The sequence below is a fragment of the Heterocephalus glaber genome, unplaced genomic scaffold (assembly GCF_053883595.1).
Source record: "Heterocephalus glaber isolate CG9 unplaced genomic scaffold, H.glaber_assembly_v1.0 deba00000281, whole genome shotgun sequence".
Lineage (NCBI taxonomy): Eukaryota > Metazoa > Chordata > Mammalia > Rodentia > Bathyergidae > Heterocephalus > Heterocephalus glaber.
Genome location: NW_028258139.1, coordinates 3,389,682 through 3,410,741, shown reverse-complemented (window position 1 = coordinate 3,410,741; position 21,060 = coordinate 3,389,682). Strand labels below are relative to the sequence as shown.

General features: G+C 37.8%; 1 long non-coding RNA gene across 1 annotated transcript in view; it reads left to right on the top strand.

Moving 5' to 3' along the window:
* Nucleotides 1-20,433, top strand: part of LOC110346909 (uncharacterized) — a 119,062-nt gene extending 98,629 nt beyond the window's left edge. Inside the window, exon 6 of the long non-coding RNA XR_015440651.1 lies at nucleotides 5,626-20,433. This is a non-coding gene — a long non-coding RNA (uncharacterized LOC110346909). The remainder of the gene's footprint in view (nucleotides 1-5,625) is intronic.
* The last annotated feature ends 627 nt before the right edge of the window (nucleotides 20,434-21,060 follow it).

Here is a 21,060-nt window from a genome sequence, read left to right as displayed (position 1 = left end):
TTTATGAAACTAATTTTTTCCCCCACTGAATTTAGAGAAACATCTCATAATTTGGAATCTGATGTTACTTGAGACATGGGAAGTCTTAAATATATCAGTTAATGTTTAAAATAGTATATTTTCTGGATTTAGAGAATATGCAAGTTGATAGTTCAAAAAATAAAAATATGGAAACTGACTATTAAGTGCTAATTATTTCTAGGTTGCTAGGAATCAGGCTCAAGACATTAAAAAACTCGTGAAAGGTGGCTAATACTGGGCCTTTAAAGCAAATCTCTTGTGCAGTCAAGTTCTGGTTCATGGAAAGTGTGGCCTGTCAGGGCTGTCAGTCTTAGATTAAGTGCTCAGCTTGTCCTCACTCTGAGTCTGTCCAAGCTTGCATGTACCTTGGGTCCACAGGAATTCTGTGCTTCAGGGCACTGTTGACTCTGTATGCCAACGTGGCTGCAAGGACCAGCAACCTCTTCTCACACAACTGCTCCAACATCCCATTGCACCACTTACAAAAAATAAGTTCAAAGATAATACTGCCATGAAATTCAAATCAATAACAGCAGAAAATTAAAGCAAGCCAGGCTCTCCCTTCTGAGGGACAGGCCCTACGCAAATGCACTGTTCTTTCCACCATGAAGCCAGTTCTGGCTTCTATGATACCCATCATCCACCATGTGCTGCAAGACTGTACTTTATTATGGCTGCATTCATCTTTCCTCTTCCATTCAGAACACCTGCTGCTGTCTTCTCTAAGGGGCTACTTCAGTTTAAAAAAAAAATTTTTTAATGTATATTTATTGGTACATTTTAGGTATAAAATACATATACATTTATCATTCGGTGTTTGTACCAGAACATGATGTATCTTAGTTTTTATTTTTTCTCCCATTACCTGTGCACCCTTCACCCCCTCCATCCTTCCCTATTTATACAGAGTTTGATTCCATTTTTTTTTCTCATAACTTTTCCTTTCCTTTCCCCTTCCCCTCCCGCCACCCGTCGACCTTTGGACCTTTTCCTATTTCAAATTATCAATTATTCATTTTAATCATTTTCATCCTTATTTACACTTTTAGTTTCTCACACTAGAAAAACTATTTGGTATTTACACATGTGTGTCCTATTTATTTCACTTAAGAGTATGGCCTCATTATGCATCCATTTAGCTATAAATGACTCTAGTTTCTCATTCTTTATGGCTGAGTAGTACTCCATTTTATAAAAAAACCCACATCTTCTTTATCCAGTTTCCAGTTGATGGGCACTTGGGCTGCTTCCAAGCCTTAGCTATTACAAACTGTGCCACTATAAACATAGGTGCACATATATCGCTGTGGTATGATTCTTTTAATTCTTTGGGGAAGATACCCAGTAGGGGAATAGCTGGGTCAAATGGGACCTCCAGCCCTAGTTCTTTGAGGTATCTCCATACAGATTTCCACAGTGGTTGCACCAGTCTGCACTCCTACCAACAATGGAGAAGGGTTCCTTTTTCTCCACACCCCCGCCAGCATTTGTTATTGGTTGATTTCTTGATAGCAGCCATTCTTTGTGGGGTGAGGTGGAATCTCAGTGTTGTTTTCATCTGCATCTCTCGAATGACCAGTGATGTTGAACATTTTTCCATATATTTATTTGCTGTTTTTACTTCTTTGAGAAATGTCTGTTCATTTTGGATGCCCATTTTTGAATTGAGTCTTTGAATTTGGGGGGGGGTCTGATTTTTTTCAGTTCTTTATGTATTCTTGTTAGTAGACCTTTGTCTGAGCTACAGCCGCTAAATATTTCTTCCCACATTGTCGGTTGTCTCTTAGCTCTGTTGGTATTTCTCTTGCAGTGCAGAAGCTTTTTAATACGATGAGATCCCAGTTGTTGATTCTTTGTGCTGGGGCTACTTCAGTTTTAAAGACCAGACTAAAGTAGTGACCACTCCAGGGATCATTCCTGTTGTATACTAATTATTTTTCCTTTCTTCTAATAGATTTGGGATTTTGGCCATGAAGATCTTCATCATTTAAACATTGTGTTGTCTATAAGTTATGTTCTGCTTTGCTGTTTTTTTTGCAGTGTTGGGGATGGAACCCAGGCCCTGAAGCATGCTAGGCAAATGCTCTAGTGCTGAGTCAAATCACCAGCCCACACATCGTATTGTAGTCATCTTGATTTTTTCTCTTCCCCCTTCACATGCCCATTGCAAATAATAGGTACTCAAACATTGGTAGGATAATTGGCTAAGGGATTTTTTCATTTCTTTTTTGTAGTACTGGGCTTTGAAGTCAGGGCCTTTCCATTGAGCTACACCATCACCATTCTCTTTTTTCTTTTTGGTACTGGAGATTGAACTCGGGTCCTTGTGCTTGTGCAGCACTCGGTGAAACCACTGAGCTAAATCCTCGGCCCTCTTTTTGTCTTTTTTTTAAAGAGATGGCCTAGCTAAGTGGCTATCTTGCCCAAGCTCAGCTTAAATTTGTGATCTTCCTGGCTCAATTTCCCGGAGTGCTGGGATAAGCGACAGTGTCTAAATGACAAGAAACAGTAGTTAACATGAAAATAAATCGCAACCTTAGAATTTTGAATGTTCCCATCACAAAGAAATGATAAATGTTTGAGATGATGGGTATGCCAATTACACATCACACACTGTGTGCCTATACTAAAATGCCACACTGTACCCCATAAATATGTACAATTATTATGTTCCAATTAAAACTAAGAAAAAAGAATATACTACACAGCTTCCCATTCTCAACATTAAAAAACCTACAACTTTATAGTCTTCCTCTTTTTCTTTTTTGTGCTACTGCAGATTGAACCAAGGTACACTGTGCTGGTAAATACTTTACCACTGAGCTACATCCCCCTGGTCTTTTCATTCTTTATTTTGAGACAGGATCTCACTAAGTTGCCCAAGCTGGTCTTGACCTTGTGATCCTCCTGCCTTGGCCTCCTGAGTAGCTGGGCTTATCGGCCATCACTCCATCATACCTGGCTAATCTTCATTTTATATTCAATCAACATTTATCAGGCTTTACTGTAGATATTCTCTCTAGCAGGGAAGGGCATAGCAAAACTCCTTCCTCATGGAGCTCATACTCCATAGGTCAGCTGTCCAGTGATGGCTGAGGTGAATGACCAACAATAAGCAATCTGTTCTCATTTTTAAAGAAAGCCTTTGCAATAATATTTAAAACTATTTTAAAATTTGTGTTTATTAAATACAATCTACATAGAATAAAATTTGTCCTTTTAGTGTAGAGTTTTGAATTTTGACAAAAGCATACAGTAATGTAATGCAAGGTCAGTTAATGCTACCAAAAAAGAGAAAGTGTCAGAGGACTGGGGGTGGCATGTTCCATTTAAACAGGGCTGTGAGGGAGGATTCTGAAAATAGCACAGAGGTAGGTGACAAAGCACATGCTGTCATCCTAGAGAGAGCACACAGGTAAAAACCTGGAAGCAGGGACACACTGGGTGTATCTGAGGAAGAATTGAAGTCTTAGGGTGAAGCTTTAAGGAAAGATTGGGTATTTGCACAGCATCCAAAATACTCTGTGTGTGAGTGTGTGTTTGTGTGTGTGTGTGAGATAAATCTAGAGACTTGCACATGCTAGGTGTGTATTCTACAACTGAAAAAAATATTCTTTACTGTTATTTTGAACACATGTCCATACATTTTTTGATACTTCTTTTGCTGGGAAGAGGAGCTTCATTTCCCTCCCTTTGACTGGCTTCTAATGAAATAAGGAAAGAGAAAATTAGTATCTTTACAGTGGTGAAATATGGCATTTTCTCTTAAAATTTTGAGAACTTTCTCATCCTGTCCTCTAGGAATTGGTTACAAATTCTCCCCCATTGATGCTTAGTCCTTGTTTTCCAGCACTTTATGGATTTTCTGGTTCTGATTGTCCTACTTTTCCCCTTTCTTCCTTCCCTCCCTCCTTCCATTCCTCCCTCTTTACTTTCTGTGCCCTCTTATTTTTTTTGGCTTTCCTCCTTTTCTTCATATTTTCTGTCAGTTTTCTTAGACTGCCTGTAAGATTTGAAGGATTTGTGTTTGGAGAGGCACTGGAGCTTTGTGCATAGTCTCCTGGCATACTTTAATCTTTCTTGTTTACCTGACCCTCTATTTATTAGAGAGGCAGTGCAGTATAATATTTCAGAGTGTGCATTCTCACCAGACAGCCTGAGTTAGGATATCACCTTTTTCATATTTCATCTGAGTAACCCTGAACACATTGCCTTACTTTTCTGTGCTTCATTTTCCTTATCTATAAAATGGTTTAAAAATAGTACCCATTGCTATGAGATTGTTTTAAGGATTATGGTAATATATGTAAGTCATTTAGAACATTGCCTGGCACATATTATTATCATATTTTACAATATACTCTTTTTTCTTTTCTTTTTAGACAGTTTTGCTATGTAGTCTAAGTCAGGTTTGAACTCATTATATAGCTCATGCTGGCCTTGAACTCAGGATGGTTCTGCCTCAGCCTCCTAAGCCTGGTGCTGGGATTACAGATGTGTGCCACCACACTTGGCTTAATATAGAGAGTATAATTAAAATTCAATGAGTTTTTTCTTTAATATGAATTTAAATTTTTTTTTAGTTTTGTGAATTGTATCAGCAACAAATTTTATCTATTCTAAAGGTGGAAAAAACACTATTTGTGCAAAGTCAGTTGCATAATGTATTTATTAACAACTAGAAATGACTCAAATGTATAATAATTATATAATGAGTAAGTAAATAACAGAATATTTTATGGTAAATTTCAGGTGCCCAATTTTGGATTGAGTATTTTATGGTAAATTAAAAGGCAAAAGTAGGAAAAGTAGATTCATGAAAACTTTTGTATGCAAAATATGTAAGAAAAAGTAAAATATCCAGTAACACATTTATTGTTATATATATATATGTATGTGTATATATATATATACACATACATATATATGTTTTGATCATGTAAAGATTGGTATCAGAAAAGTTTTAAAAAACGTTTTAGTACAAGTTTGCAGTACATCACGAATACATTTATCACAGGGATTGGTACAAGTACATAACACATTTGAATCAGAAAAGTTATGCTTTACTATTTTTTTTTAACTTGGTAGATTGTTATTTCAAGAGTGAAAATGTGGAAAGGAAAAACCAGTTTACTCAACAACCAGGTCAGTGTTCAGATTCCTCTGTGCTGCTCCAGGCACATACAATGCTTGCTTTCGAGTTGGCTGTCTGGAAACAAATCTTCTAACACCACAAAATTGCCAGTGGAACCTTGCCCTGGTCAAAGAAAACAATTCCAATACATTGTATATTGCTTAAATGAAATAGCTCTTTGTGTCTCAACCTTTTGCAGATGACCCAACCCACCTATATTATGACAAAGCAGTGAGAGTCGGAACCCCTAACATGATTCTTTCCAGAGAAGAACAAAGCTTTATTGAGGCTTAGATCACAGCACTCCAAAGGAGCCTGGAAAAGATGGTTTATATTAAATTATAGATGCTGTGATATGAAATGGAAATAGAAATTAAGATATTGTTGGTTAAGAATATTTTAGGCTTCCTTTTATGATATGGTAGGTAAAATATTTTAGAGAATTTCTCTTTTCTTCTTATTTGATTTAGGGTCAGAAGAACAGCAAGATTTTTTTAAAAAATGTGGCCAAAGAGGCAGAGGAGGTGAGCCACTCCCAGAGCCCAGGAGGAGGCATCCAGGCTGCTGTAACACCCCCCTCAGTGCAGAGGAGGTGACCTGTGCAGGTGCCAGCAACACCCCCCCCCCCCGCAAAATGAGAAGACATATAAACAAGTCTCAAAACCAGACTTCCAGATCACCTAAAGCAACCCCAAAGGGAAACAAGATGGAACAATCTGATACTCCACAACCTGGACTCCTTGAACTGGCAACAAAAGAGGATCTGGAAAAAATAAAATCAGAAATAATTTCTCAGATAACAGCAGAGATTGTGCCCACAGTGCAAGACATGATTAATAAATGTAGAGAGGACACAGATAAAAAAATAGAGGAACTGAGGAACATGATGGAATCCCAACATAGGAAACAAATGGAATCCATAAAACTGATACAAACAGATTTCCAGGAGATTAAAAACTCCATTGAAAGCTTACCCAGCAGAATTAGCCAATGTGAGGACAGAATTTAAGATATAGAAGATAAGATTGCTTTTAGTGAGGAGGAAAAGAAAAATTTCTTTATAATTGTAAGGGACCGTGAGAAATCAATCGAGCAGCTGCTAGATGATGCAAAGAAGAATAACATAAGACTGATCAGAGTCAATGAAGAAACAGAAGAGAGTGCAGATGACATAAAAAAAACTGTTCACAGGAAGCGATGCCAGAAAACTTCCAAAGCAGGGGAAAAGAACTTGAACTACAGATAAGTGAGGCATATAGGACTCCAACCAGCCTTGATAAAAAAAAAATGTACACATAGACATATAATAGTCAAGATTTCAGAAGAACAAAGAACAGAAGAACAAAGTTCTACAAGAAATTAGAGAAAAGAAACAAATCACATACAAAGGAAAGCCCATCAGAATCACAGCAGATTTCTCAAAATAAACCCTCAAGGCAAGAAGAGCTGACATATTTTAAGCCCTAAAAGAAAACAGCCTCCAACCGAGATTGATGTAACCTGCAAAAAGGTCTTTCAAAATTGATGGAGAAATAAGATACTTTCATGACAAAGAGCACCTTAGGAACTTCATAAATACCAAACCAGCACTCCAAAAAATTTTAGACAATATCCTAGGAGAAGACAATGAGGATCACAACCCCAGGAAACACAGCAGAATGAATTCATTGGGCATGACAGGAAATTAAATGCAGAGGGGGAGAATCCAATAAAAAGAAAAAGTCATGACAATGATAAGTCAATACATATCAGTTATAACCATTAACGTTAATGGTCTCGATTCACCAATCAAAAGAAATAGACTGGCTGAATGTGTCAAGAAACAATATCCAACAATATGCTGCATACAAGAAACACACTTGATTCAAAAAGAAATTCTTAGACTGAAAGTTAAAGGGTGGAAAACAATACTCCATGTGACAGGAACCCGAAAAAAGGCAGGAGTAGCTATCCTCTTTGCAGATCAAGTGGATTTCAAACCAAAATCTGAAACAATTCTAGTCCCAAGAATTTCAGATAAGAGATAGTCAACTTGTGTGTACAAATCTGTTGTGAACCTGTGTTTTCATTCCTCTTAAGCAAAAACTTGAGAACAGAACTGTTGGTTCTTAATAGTAATACAAGAAATTTCTATATTGTTTTCCAAAATGGTTTTATCCTTTTACATTCACATTAGCAGTATTAGAAAGTTCTAACTGGTTTACACCTAAGCTGACATTTGTTCTTTTAAAACTTTTAACATCATCTCCCTAATAAGTGTTCAAATAACCTTGTTATTGTACTGATTAGTATTTTTCTGATTCTAGAGTTGCACACCTTTCCTTGTGCTACACTGGCTATTTATCATCTTCTTGTGTCTACTTTTTAATTTGGTTGTCTGTTAATGAGCTCTCAGAGTTCTTTATATAATCTGGTCATAGGTTATATGTATTATAAATATGGTCTGTTTAAGGACTACTTTTCATTTTCTTAATGATGTCATTTAAAGTTATAAATTTTGATGGAATCTCATTTATCAATTTTTTTCTTTTATATATCATGTTTTTTGAATCCTAGGAAATTCTTGCCTACCCTAAATTCATGATCGTTTTCCCTTATAATTTCTTCTTAAAATTTTATAGTTTTGGTCTTTCATATTTAGGTTCACAGATCCTTTCAAGTTATTTTTATGTATGGAAATAAAGGGTTGAGGTTAAATATTTACATACAAAAACCATGTGTTCTAGTGCCATTTGCTGAAAGTACTGTTTTCCTCTGCTCTTGAGTTGAGTTTATGTTCTATAAAATGTTACTGTTAAATAATCTTTCAAAACTCAGTGGACCATATATGTGTGGCTCTGTTTCTAGATTCTCTGTTTTATTCCAATGAACTATATGTCTTTCCTTATGCCAACACTGCCTTGATTACTGTAGCTTTAGAGGAAGTCTTAAAATGAGGTAATAAATGTCTTCCAACACTGTTTTTTTTTCTTTTTACTTTTCTAGGTCCTATGTACTCCTACATAACTTTCAAATTTCGATATCCAATTCTTCATTTATAGCAAATATACATAGACCTGAATTTTTATATATACCTTTTGTTTTCTACTCCTGCTAAATTCAGATACAAGTTCTAGGGTCTCCTAGAGATTTCTTAGTATTTTCTCTGTAGATGATCATTTCATCTACATATAAAGATTTTACTTCTACCTTGCCAATCCTATGCTAATTGGGTCATTTTATTGCCAGATTATTTTGGTTTTGGCCTATGTTTCAAAGTTTAATGAACAGATGAAGAGTAAGCATATCTGCCCTTGTTCCCCACTTCAGGGAGAAAGCATTGTATCTTTTCCATTCATATGAGGCATTTTTGCTGATGTATGGAGTACATGTCTTATCTGTTGAAAAAGTTCTGTTCTACTTCTAGTCTCCTGATAGCTTTTACCATGAACAGCTGTAGAATTTAGTCCAATACTTTTTCCGCAACTAATGACAGGATCATATGGCTTTTTCCTTTCCTCTGTTAAAATGATGACTTATGGGGGTGGATCTTCCAATGCTGAACAAACACTGGCATCCCTATAATAAAATCACTTTCTACATACTGCCAGATCTGACTTCTAATGGTTTGTTTTGTTAATCAAATTTTTATCTATGTTCATACTTTTTTCTTCTATTATCTTTATCCAGTTTTAGGATTAGCACAATGTTGATTTCCTAAAATGAGGGGAGAAGTGTTCCTTTTTTTTTTCTGCTTTAATTGTTTGATATAATTTATCAGTTAAAATGTATATGAGCCTGTTGTTGTCATATAGGTAGGTTTTCAAGGTAGGAATATACTTTCTTTAATAGGTGCTATTCAAATTTTATATGTCCCCCAGAGTCAGTTTCATTAATTTGTCTTCCAAGGTACTTCTTAGAAGCTGTCAAATTTATTTCAAAAAGGATTTTTGTAATATTCTTTCTATATCCTTTTAAATTCTGTAAAATCTGTGGTAATGTCTTCTAGATCTTGATATTGTAATTTAAAAAATGTATAATTGATATTGTGTAATAGGAAGTAAAGGTCTACAGGAGTAGGGGACATGGAAGGGGTAGGGGAAAAGAAAAGAAAGGAAAAGAAAAATATGAGAAAAGGAAAAAAATGGAAACAAAGTCTTTGCAAATAGGGAAGGCTGGAGGGAGCGAAGGAAGGGCAGGGGAATGGGAAAAAAAATAACCAAGATATATCATGTAACTGTACAAGATCCTAATATAGTTTGTACCTAAAATGTACCAATAAACTTAATGGAAAAAAAATGTGGCCAAAGGGAGCTAGGAATTTAGTTTGCATGTATTATTTAAATAAAACAGGCTTTTGCCAGTTATACTTTGGCAATTTCAGTATTTTTAAATATTTTATAAATATGATAATATCTAATGCTAGCGTTGAGGAACATACACATTTATATAGTGTTGTCTTTTAAAAATTAATTTCTTTTGGGCCAGGGATTTACCTCAGTGGCACTGTGCTTGCCTCGAAAGCACAAGGTCCTGAGTTCAATCCCTGGTATCAAAAAAAAAATTAATTTGTTTCAATTACCAGCACCACCAACACATTAATTTAGGAACTATTTTATCAATCATGAAAATAATGTTAAGCTTATCATTTATATGTTGCTTCCTTAATCTTTGTGCTTTAAATATGTGAAGAAGATATTTAACCTTATTTTTTTGTCAGTTTAGCACATCAACTTTACATAGTAGTACAGATAAAGCCTGATTTGTGTACCTTTTACAGTTACATTTGGAAAGATACAACACATTCCTCAACAATGTCTCTCTGAAATTTTCTTTCAGTTAACAAATTAAAAAGGACAAAAGGAAATGTGACAGCTGAGAAATATGAAAAGAATCTATTTATTAAAAAACAGTGTACAGATTGAGTTAAAATAATGAGATGAGACTTCTGGCAGATGCATAGGACTTGTTTACATTTTGATTGCACTTTAATAATTTGCTGATTGCATTATAATCACAGCAATATTGCATTTTTATCACAGGCATACATTTGGTTAACTAATTAATGTCTTTAAATCACTGTTCGATTTCTGCTAATACATAACCAGTTCTTTTTCTGTCCCTGCTCCAATAAGGACAATCATCAGTGAGTGTGGTTTTGAATCAATTATTTGTGGTAAACTCCCTGGCCACATTCTACTTGTTGCCTGCTAAAGACCTCATCTTTCACATAAATGTGGAATAATGAAGAATACTTCATAGAATAATCTACTATAAATTGGAAGCAAGTCCCATCTAGCATAAACCTGCAATACCCTTTGTGTGACTAAAACCCACAGTTACTGGAGCAGAGAACTGCCCCGATCTTCCCAGACTGGGTGCTGTAAAACAGGACACAGGACCTGTCACAAGATCCTTCAGGATCTGTAAACATTGCTGCAGACTTTAATGTGCCCTCTATTAATCAAGCATTTACTCGTTTTTGTTGAAAAAACCCAGAACGTAGCAAACAAAACAAAATCCCAGGGGCTAGATAATCTCTGTGCCATTTAATAATAAAATACAAGCAATACCTCAATGGCAGAAAATTCAAACAGTACAGATTGACTTGAAGGGAATAATAAATTTTTTGGATTTGTCCCCACTTCACTCTTGACAAAGTTACAGTGTCTTGAGGTCCTTCCAGGGAATTTTTTTTCCATGCCTTTCCTGTGGAGAGGGAGGGTTAATGTCCTTGGGATGTTGATTGTCAAGAGGGCAATGGACTCAAGCCCCCCAACTTCCCAGAACTCTAAGTTGGGGATGCATAGGACTCCAGGGAGCTGAGATGAGACTGAAGAAGGTCTGACTTGGAGTTGGATCGTGTGTGGGTGCAGAAGGGTGGCTGCAGGGAGAAGGTGGCCCAGTGCACTGAGAGTTATCAGTGCTGATCAAGCCTAAGTCTTGCTGTAGGAACCAAAGACAGAGTCATCTGGAGATAAAGCTAAATGAAAGGACTCAAAAGAGCCCAAGAACACAGAATTCATGCATTAGCCTGGTGATATGCTAACACTTGAGTTTCCTGAGAATCTAGGAGCCCACCAGTCCAAGAAAGAAGACCAAGAAAGATGCCCTGAAAATGGACAATCATTGGCGTTAACTTGAAAGGGGTGGGGTTAAATCAGAAGCAGTCACATTGGCCAGCAAGATTAAATTTTTCTACCATCAACAGAAATAGATTAAATAAGTTAAATTCTGTAACAAATAAATATTTTTTCTTTATATCTGTCAACACTTTTTAACTCTCAATTCCTCGCTATGTCTGTTAACCCCAGTGACTGAGGGCTAGCTTAGCTGCTTCATTTTTATAGTGGCAGACTCACAGATCACTATATTGAAATAACAATCCAATGTAAATTCTTTCTAGAAGCATAAAAATAGCAAAGAGTTTTGTGCACTAAAGAAAAAACTTAAATTATCTTATATTGATTATTTGATCATTAAAATAACACAAGCAGGATCATTATTCTTGGTATATAAGTCCCTTGGTATCCAGATCACACTTCTTACCCTGGAATCCTAAAATCTGCAGAGGCCTAAGTCTCTCATATAAAACATTATAGTATTTGCATATGACCTAGGCATATTCTCTTATATCCTTTAAATTATCTTTAGATTACTTATAATACCTAATACAATGCAAATGGCATATAAATAGCTGTTTTACTATATTGTACAGGGAATAATGACAAGAAAAAGATGACCGCACTTGTTCAGAACAGAATTTTTCAATTCATGGTTGGTCCAAATTGTGGGTTCAAAATCCATAGATATGGAGGGCCTACTGTGTATTCAAATAATTAAATCAATTTTTTTAGACTTTTTAAAAACTATGACAGCACTGACATTTCTCTAATACTTCATTTTCAATGCAGTCATTATGTAAAAATTTTAAACAAAATTTCCTGCAGTTTTTCCCAAAGTTGCATTTAAAGCTTATAAAGTTGAAATTATTTATACTTTCCATTGACTTCTGTCTATGGATCATAATCCTTTAGCTTTAAAAAAAATAATTTTTTGAGATAGTCTAGCTAAGTAGTTGTGGCTGAGCTTCAACTTGCTATGTAGACCAGGCTGGCCTTGAACTAGTGATCCTCCTGATTCATTCAGCCTTGAGAGTGCTGGTATGGGAGATGTGCACCAACATGCCTGGCTATAATCCTTTATTTTTTAGACTATTATTTTTTGTGGTACTGAGATCAAACATAGGACCCTGCATGTGCTAGGCAAGTACTTTACCACTGAGCTGCAGGCCCTCCCATAATACTTTTAATTGAAAAAATCTCCCTAAGATATTGAAGCACTTAGTAAGCATGAAGTAAATTCTTCCAAGTGGAAGTCTGTTCTTGGATAATACAAAGTGTTTGTGGCAGAATGCAGAGGCACGGTTAAAATGGTGATCTTAGTAAACTAAGAAAAGTGTGGAGCAAACCAACTTGGATTTGGTGGTGATACAGACATAATTCACAGTTGTGTTTACACCAGCTGCAGTATTGTTCCAATCACAGCTGCAGCTCTCAGAATCCATACATATTTGTAAACTTGTAAGATTCCCAGTGCATTTAGTTTAATCCACAAGTGCCTGCAGGTGTCCACAGAGGGCAGTATAAGTAGCACTTCTTCCGGAAAGGGTCAGGAAAAGACATGAGTGACAGTAGATCTGACCATATGTCAGAGTCAGCCTTTGTTCACTGCATGTGTCTCACAGACTGCTGAGTATAGGGCAGACGCTGGAAATATAAAGTGCAGATCTGCACATCATTCCAGCCTGTTTAAAATGCAACCATTAGTATCTCTTTGTTTAATTAAAAAAGAAAAAAGCAGTGGTACAGAGCATGTGCTTAGTACACACAAGGCCCTGAGTTTGATGCCCAACACTAAAAAATAAATAAGTAAACAAATTACAGGAAAAGTGCCAAACTGAACAATTTCATAAAGACACGAGGAATAATTCGGCTGTTCTGGGTGTCCCAGGGCAGATGGCTGTCACACTCTGACTGTAGAGTAGCTCTGTCCAGTAGGAGTAAAATGTGGGCCAGATATCTAATGTTAAATTTTCTGGTAACCATGTTAAAAAGTAAAAGAAACAGGTAGACTTGGTTTTGATAGTGTTTTCCCCCAAACAGGCAAAATATCATCATTTCCAATATAATTAACATAAACATAGCTAATGAGCTGTTTCACGTTCTTCCTATCTGGGCTGATCCTTTAAATCAGGTGTGAATTTTGTAGTTGCAGCTCCCCTCTATTCAGACCATTGTTAGGTATCTCTCTTCTTCTGTTCATCTTCTTTGTCCTTCTCGCCTCTCCATAGCAAATGCTTTCCAGCATCAGAGGGCAATGAAGAAGGACCATGCCGATGTCCACAGTGATCACAGATAGGCTTCACAGTCAGTTTGGGGGAGGAGCCTGGTCTCGGACAGCTGATGCAGGTGGTCAGGGGTTAAGGTGGCTAAGAGGACAGCAGCACAAGGGCCAGGGGTCTAGGAGCAGGGGCACAGGAGGGTGGGGGAATAGGGCAGAAAGGGGGAGGTAGAAAGCTTTCCAAGTTGGATGAAGGGCTCAGGAAGAGGGGATTAGAGGGAGCACCTGTGTGCTTGAGCAGTCTGAGCAGCACAAGCCACACTTGTGTGGCAGTTGAATGAGAGTCTCATGTTTAGCTTTGAAGTTCCAGAAATTTTACTGTATCAGTTTATCTCTGGGTTCCATTAAAGATTGGAAACTGACTGAATGGTACTATGAGAGATGCCCTGGTAGAGTAACTGTCATTTGCACATGGGGTTCTTTTCTTCTGGGAACTTAAGGGCCACATCAGGAGTTTCATGGTGATCTCAGAGTGAAAATAGAAAGTTTTACCTGTGGTAAGGGTAGGTAACATTTCCCCAAACTAGGTGTTAAGGGCTGAATGATGCCCCCTCTGCCAGATTCATATGGTGAGTTCCTGACCCTCAGGCCTCAGAATGTGACTGTATTTGGAGATAGGTCTCTACAGAGGTGATTAAGCTAAAATGAAGTCATGAGGGTGGGCCCTCCTCCAGTATGATGGTCCCCTATAGGAAGAGGGGAGCAGGACACAGGCACACACACCTGGAAGACCTTGTGAAGACAAAGGGAGAAGATTAGAAGGCCCCAGGAGAAGGCAACTCTTCTGATACCTTGGTTTTGAACTTCTGGAGTCCAGAACTGTGACACAATAAATTTCTGCTATTTTATCCCTGAGCCTGCAGTCAGTGGTATTTTGTTATGGTAGCTCTAGTAAACTATTATACTAGGGTAGATGCATAATTGCTCATAATCTATTTCTGAATTTTCTATTTCTGAATTTCTGAATATTTTTGAATTCCACATTTAAGACAGTTAGACTCAGATGTGCCCATTTGGGTAGGTCTGTTCTTTCCACATTAATTTACTATTTAGATTCTCTCTCTCTCTCTCTCTCTCTCTCTCTTTCTCTCATTTGTTGTGATGGGGGTCAAACAGAAGGTCTTGCAGAGGTTAGGATACTAGGTAAGCATCTTAACACTTAGCTACTGCCCAGCTCACTTCTCAGTATTCTGCAGACATCCGCTATTATACCCAATGTATCAAACTAATTTTATGATAATTTCTACTACTTTTGTGGGTTCTAGGGTGATGGTGAAAATGCGCAAATAATTACAAGATGTAAAAACTGTTAAATAAGATCTCTTCTGTCCTCATAACCACGTAAATGGTGAAGTTCCAGGTCTGGGCTCCTGGAACTTCCTTTACATCTGGGATGAAAAGGTGGTCAGGGTGGCTTCTCACCTGCTACACCCCATTCCTTTCTGCACCTTTGCAGTCTGGAAAAACACATGGCTTGGCCAGCCAGGCCTAAGGACACAGACCGTGGTCAGTTACAACCTTTGGATAACAAACCCAAGCCAGAGGAGAGCAAGACCATGGAAAAGTTGTAGGGGCCTTTCAGAGGAGGGCCTAAGGGGAAAGCCTACAACCTGGGCCCCCCTTGACTGAGACAAAGGAAAGGGCTGTTTCACTTCAGTCTCCTTCATAAATAAATTGACATGTACCTAGCTGTCATTTAGCAGTTTACTTATTGTCCCAGCAAACAGTTCCCTGGATGGTCCTGAGATGCCTTCAGACTTCTGTCCTTTTCTCTTCCAACAAGTGTGAGCCTCACAATTGGACAGGCCCAGGTACAGCACCCCCACCCCCACCCCTCGGAGCTGCTAATTCAGAAGACTTCTGCCCCTCAAGGGGGTGGCATCTATGCTTTCCCTTCCCAGCCAGCCACACCCTGTTTGAGCTGCAAGCTGCCTCAACACACAGAGGCAGGAGCTCTGCCCAGCATAGTGCAATTGACTGCATTCTAGGTCCTCTTGCAGTCATTTTCACACTGCTAGGAAGGAAAAGAGTGTTCACTGTGGCATGACTATGTCCGTCCTTTCAAAATTCCTATGTTGAATTCTACCCCCTGATGTGCAGGTATTAGAAGGTGGGGCGGTGACTGGGTCCAGAGCCTTCAAGAACAGCCTTAGTTCTCCCTTCCTCCAGAAACTTAATTTGCTGGTGTTAGGATCCTGGACCCCGATCCCCCTGAACTGGGAGAAATAAATTTCCTCATTTACAAGTCACTCAGCCTAATAGTGCTTTGTTAGAGCAACCAGAACCGATTAAGACAGTTTTGAATGAACTTAGATTTAGATTGTTGAGTTTATATTCTTCTCTACAATGTATATTAAAGTTTATTTGTTAAAGTACTTATATGTTTTACTTGAATAGTAACTTTTGCATGAGGAAATGTTTTCAGATATTTTTAACTTAATATGAAAATGTCCTGTTCCATCAATAATGGCCTAATTATGACAAAATTTGTAAACTTTTAGTAGTTCAGTATGTCAAAATAGTTAACTAAAATCAATCTCTTGTAAAAATCATTTATAACTGCAAAAAACAGATACAATTTTCTATAATGAATAGTAGTAAACTATAGTGTCCGAGATGACAACACGAATCTTTTTTTTTTTTTTTTTCTTTTGGTACCAGGGATCAAACTTGGGTCCTTGCGCTTGCGCAGCAGGTGGCGAAACCACTGAGCTAAATCCTCGGCCTGACAACACGAATCTTAAATTTACAAGTCCCTGGGATAAAAGATAAAAAGCTAAAAATAAAACTTCCATTTGAATAGGAAAGGTAATTTTCTTTCTTTTTATCCCCCCCCCCCCCAGTACTGGGAATTGAACACAGTTCCACACTGAGCTGTTTCTAGTTCTTTTATTATTCTTATTATTTTTAAATTTTGAGACAAAGCCACGCATAATCACTAAGTTGTCCAGACTGGGCTGGAATTTGTGATCCTCCTGCTTCAGCCTCCCGCAGTGCTGGGATTACAGGTGTGCACCACCACACCCAGCTGCTGCTTTTCTTTATAACTCCAACACTCTGGTATTAGTCATTGGCAACAGAAATTAGACTAATATGTTTAGTTTAAACTATGATTTAAATCAAGACTGAGCCAAAGAATTTGGGGATGACAAACACCATCATCAGCTTCTTACCATTAACCATTAAAATATATTTGTTTGACAAGACATTTTTGCCATTTCCGGGAAATGATTTCTGTTGATAAGTTTCAGTTGTCATTCATAGCTATCACTTTTTATATTGTTCCCTTGTAATTGTTTCCTTTTGCTGTGCTGACTCAGACATCCCAAAAGAGAAAGGAACTTGGTGTGAGAAATCAGCAGCCTCCTTAGCCTGGAGCCTGATGTTACGGCTTTGGCCTCCTAGATGGCTCCTGGGTCCATTTCCTGGCTCTTCAGCCACTGCACAAGATCGAGGCTCCTATGAAGCATGGGAGACAGCACTGAGGGTAGGTCATTTTAGGTACCTCTTTGACACAGTTTTAAATAACATCGGTTCATATAGCAAAAGTTGTTCCCACTCTGATTTTCTTCCGTCTTTTTGGTTATATAAAGGAAAAATTCTCAGTCTGGAGTTTGTATACCTAAAATCAACCTTTTCAGGCAAGAAGGAGTAGCCAGCCTCAGGTTTGGTGCCTCAGATGGCAAGGATGCCAGGGAACAACTTAAGGATGTGATTCTGTTTCCTTGAATTTATTTTTCTATCTATCTATCTATCTATCTATCTATCTATCTATCTATCTATCTATCATCTATCTATCTATCTGTCACCCATTTTCTATTGTGTGCTGAGAATGGAACCCAGGGCTTCAAGCATGCACTCTAACCTCTCTAGCCCCTTTATCTTCCACTTATCATGAGTAATGCAATTATACCATGTAATAATATAAACTTTCCTTTTAAAATGAGTCACTGGAAAGAAAAAAATTAAATACTACATGTATAAAAACGATAAAGATAATTTCACTTTTTTTTTTTTTTTGGTACTGGCATCAAACTCGGGACCTTGTGCTTGTGAGGCAGGCATGGTGCCATGGAGCTACATCCCCGGCCCTAATTTTAGTTTTTATTTATATTTTGGAGGATGACTTTTTGGAGATTGAGAAAGGGATCAGGGGAAAAGGGAAGGAGTGAAGAAACAGAATATTATCAAGAAGCACACACATACCAATTCCCTACAATGAATGTAACTTATGTATCACAAACATATACCAATAAGAAAGTTTCTAAAAGCTGTAAAGATTCGAGCCAGTCAGTCAAGACCAGGAAAGACCAACTCAGACCCTTACCAGTGTCATCAGTTGTTGGAAGCACTTCCTAAATGGCTTGCCTTCCTTCATTGGCCTCTGTGCTGGGCAGGAATTTCATCACTCTGTACTGAATCTGCTGTAGTTACTCCCTTGTCCCTGAATCGCTGTTCCTGCAGTGCCCTTCCCCATTGCCTACAGAAGTCACACATCTGGCAGCATGGCCTGTGCAGAAGCATGCTGAGCACCTGAGCTCTCCCCACCACTGCCTCTTGTGTGCTCTCTCTGTTTTGGTCACCTAAAGGCACCATGCTTCTGTTGAACATAATTCCCTTATTTATAAAGATGTGGAGAGGGAAAGAGGATGTATGATTCTGAAGCTAAATGTACAAGAGGGAAGAAGACTTTCATAGTCAATAGTGCTAGGCTAAATCTCATTCCTACATCACAGACTCATAGATGCTTCTTCTTTCCAGCTGAGACTGCTTGATAGAGATTAAGCAGGGCCAAGTACCTTGAAGGAAGAGAAAAAGTTGACCTTAAGAGATTTGAAATAAACATCGGATGGAAGGCAGAAGCAGATGAAGGAAGATGTAATTTCAGAGCTTCCTTTTACATACTCTTCCATCAGAAGATGCTCTTTAGCTAAGGCTGTTCTGGAAAAGGCACCAGTGTGGGTTTTATAGATATCCTTGTAGTGTGTGGTGGTGTGGAAGTACTCAGGAGCCTGGTGTGGGGCCGGGGATTTAGCTCAGTGGTTTCGCTGCCTGCTGCACAAGCACAAAGACCCGAGTTCGATCCCTGGTACCAAAAAAAAAAAAAAGAGCCCGGTGTGGCTCCTTTGTTGCTCAGTAAATCTGGGACTTAGCGAGGGGAGGGGGTGACTGGGTCCTAAATGTTTCTGTGCCTTAATTCCCTACCCTGAAAACTGGGGCTAATATTAGCACCTATCTAAGGATCCCATTGTGAGAATTAACTGAAATAACCAAAGTACTTAACACAGTACCTGGGCATGTAGTGAACAACACGTGACTATTTGCTACTCTGTATTTGTTATCACAATGCAAAAGTACAGGTCTAATGTTTGTTTGAAGGTCATTGGTACATCGAAACTTTCACTCATTTGCACTCTTTCTTCCTTCCTGGAGTGCTTCAGGGCAAATCCAATCCAATTTTTGTGGTGTAGGAGATTACACCCACAGGTTGGGCGTATTGGGCCAGTGCTCTGCCACTGTGCTACATCACTAGCCTTAGGAGAGCATAATATATATATGAAGGACCCTAGTTAGCAAGACAGACTCCACATTGCTGCTTGACCCACCTGCCTGCCCTTTAGATGAACTCAGAAGGAGGAAGCTTAGAAACTTCCTCCCCTTAGAGTCTCTTAGAAACAACAATTAATCAACTATTGTTTCACAAATGTTCTAACAGCAGGACGTTCTGCTTCTGTACCTTTTGCTTGCTTTATTAGTTCTATCCCATAGGGGGGCCTATAAACTGCTGGCCTCAAAGGTGTATAAAACATGTTTGTCTCTCCCCAGTCGAGGCTCGAGTCCGATGCTCGGCTCGGGTCCCAGCTGGTAATAAACTCCTGTGTGGATTTAATATCGGTCTCTGGTTGGTTCTCTCTCACTAGGTGCAACATATATATTTCTGTATAAATACACACACATACATATATAACATGTATATATATTATATGTAAATACACAGATGCACATATATTATTCTCAAAAATTAAATTATGAGATCAAAGGGTATGAACTTTACAGAGACAGGTACCTGATACATGATGGTCCTATCTACATTTCCACATCATGGATGAACATTTGGTATTCATTAATACTGCATTCCCGCAATACATTATTTACACAAGCAACATGAAGCTGAGGATTTTGTCTGTTTATTTACTGCTTTATCTCCAACAGCTAGGCCTAATATTTGACACATAAAAATAGTCAATAAATATTTGTAAATAGTGCATGGTACATCTTTTGTATCATTCCTGTTAACATCCTTTCCTTGGATGGACAAATGTCTGTTGAGAATCTCCTATCAACAAGTCAACTATGAGGAGAGAGGGAGGGATACAAAAAATTAAGATTGTGTTATGTACCTGTACTAACTCCCTATGATGAATGTAATCATGTACTATAAACATGTACTAATAAAATAAAAATTAAATAAATAGATGTAAACCATAACAACGTTTGTCCAAGAAAAGGTGAAATATAAACAAAGCTCTTCACTAAAGAAGAAATACTCTGCCTGATTTGGGTGCAAGAAGAAAATACTAGAATTTTCCATGTGTTTTTGCATATCATAAGTAAAGCACCTTCAACAATATTTGGTACAGATAGATTCTGTGTCCTCTTGAGGCCTGTGTGTCCAGTGACTTTGCAAACACAGCTGCAAGGTTCTCTAAGAGATTAGCAGGGGTCCACAGTACCTAGCATCAAGAACACCACTTTGTCCTGATTGGCCTTCAGTATATCAAATGTTTTACAGATTTGTTGGGCTGCATTGGAAAAAGATTTATATTAGTAATACTGAGCCTTGAGAGCTATGCTAATAATAGCATAAAGACACACAATAAGCCAAACAGCTACAAAGCAGGCATCAAGAACACAAACGTAAATTTTTGTGCTTTTTTTAAACATGTTAATTAAGATAGAGGATGTCTGATAATCTGCAGTGCTACCTGTTGGTTATTAGAAAGTTAAAGTCCCAACAAAATAAATTATAATTTTTAATAATATGTTTTATAGGGAAACATTGTGTTTCTTTCCAAATAGCTTTTTGAAGTTTACGTCTGTGATGACAAGGTATACACTTCACACTCTCCTGAGCTCAGGGGCCCTTGCCATTCTCAGAGCTATAGTTTGCTCATGTTAAAGAACTGGTGTAATAGTCACTCAGATTTCTACTTTTTCTCCTGCAATGCAGTTCTCTATAAATAACAGTGTGATTTTCAATATGATGTCTGTGCTTTCAGGCTCAGTAATACTTCATAATTCTTTACTTTTAGTCAATATTCAATAAACCCAAAATATTCTACTAAATTATATGAAAAAGTGATTAGGTTTTATGTTTATTAGCAAAGGACAAAAAACCACATCATATTGGGAAAATGTCAAAGATCTGCAGGAACATACTTGTGGTTGAAAAAGGCAGATTTATTGCTTATTTAGGAAGGAGGACTAACCATGGGAAACCTTAGGTGTCTCAGGAAGAAGGT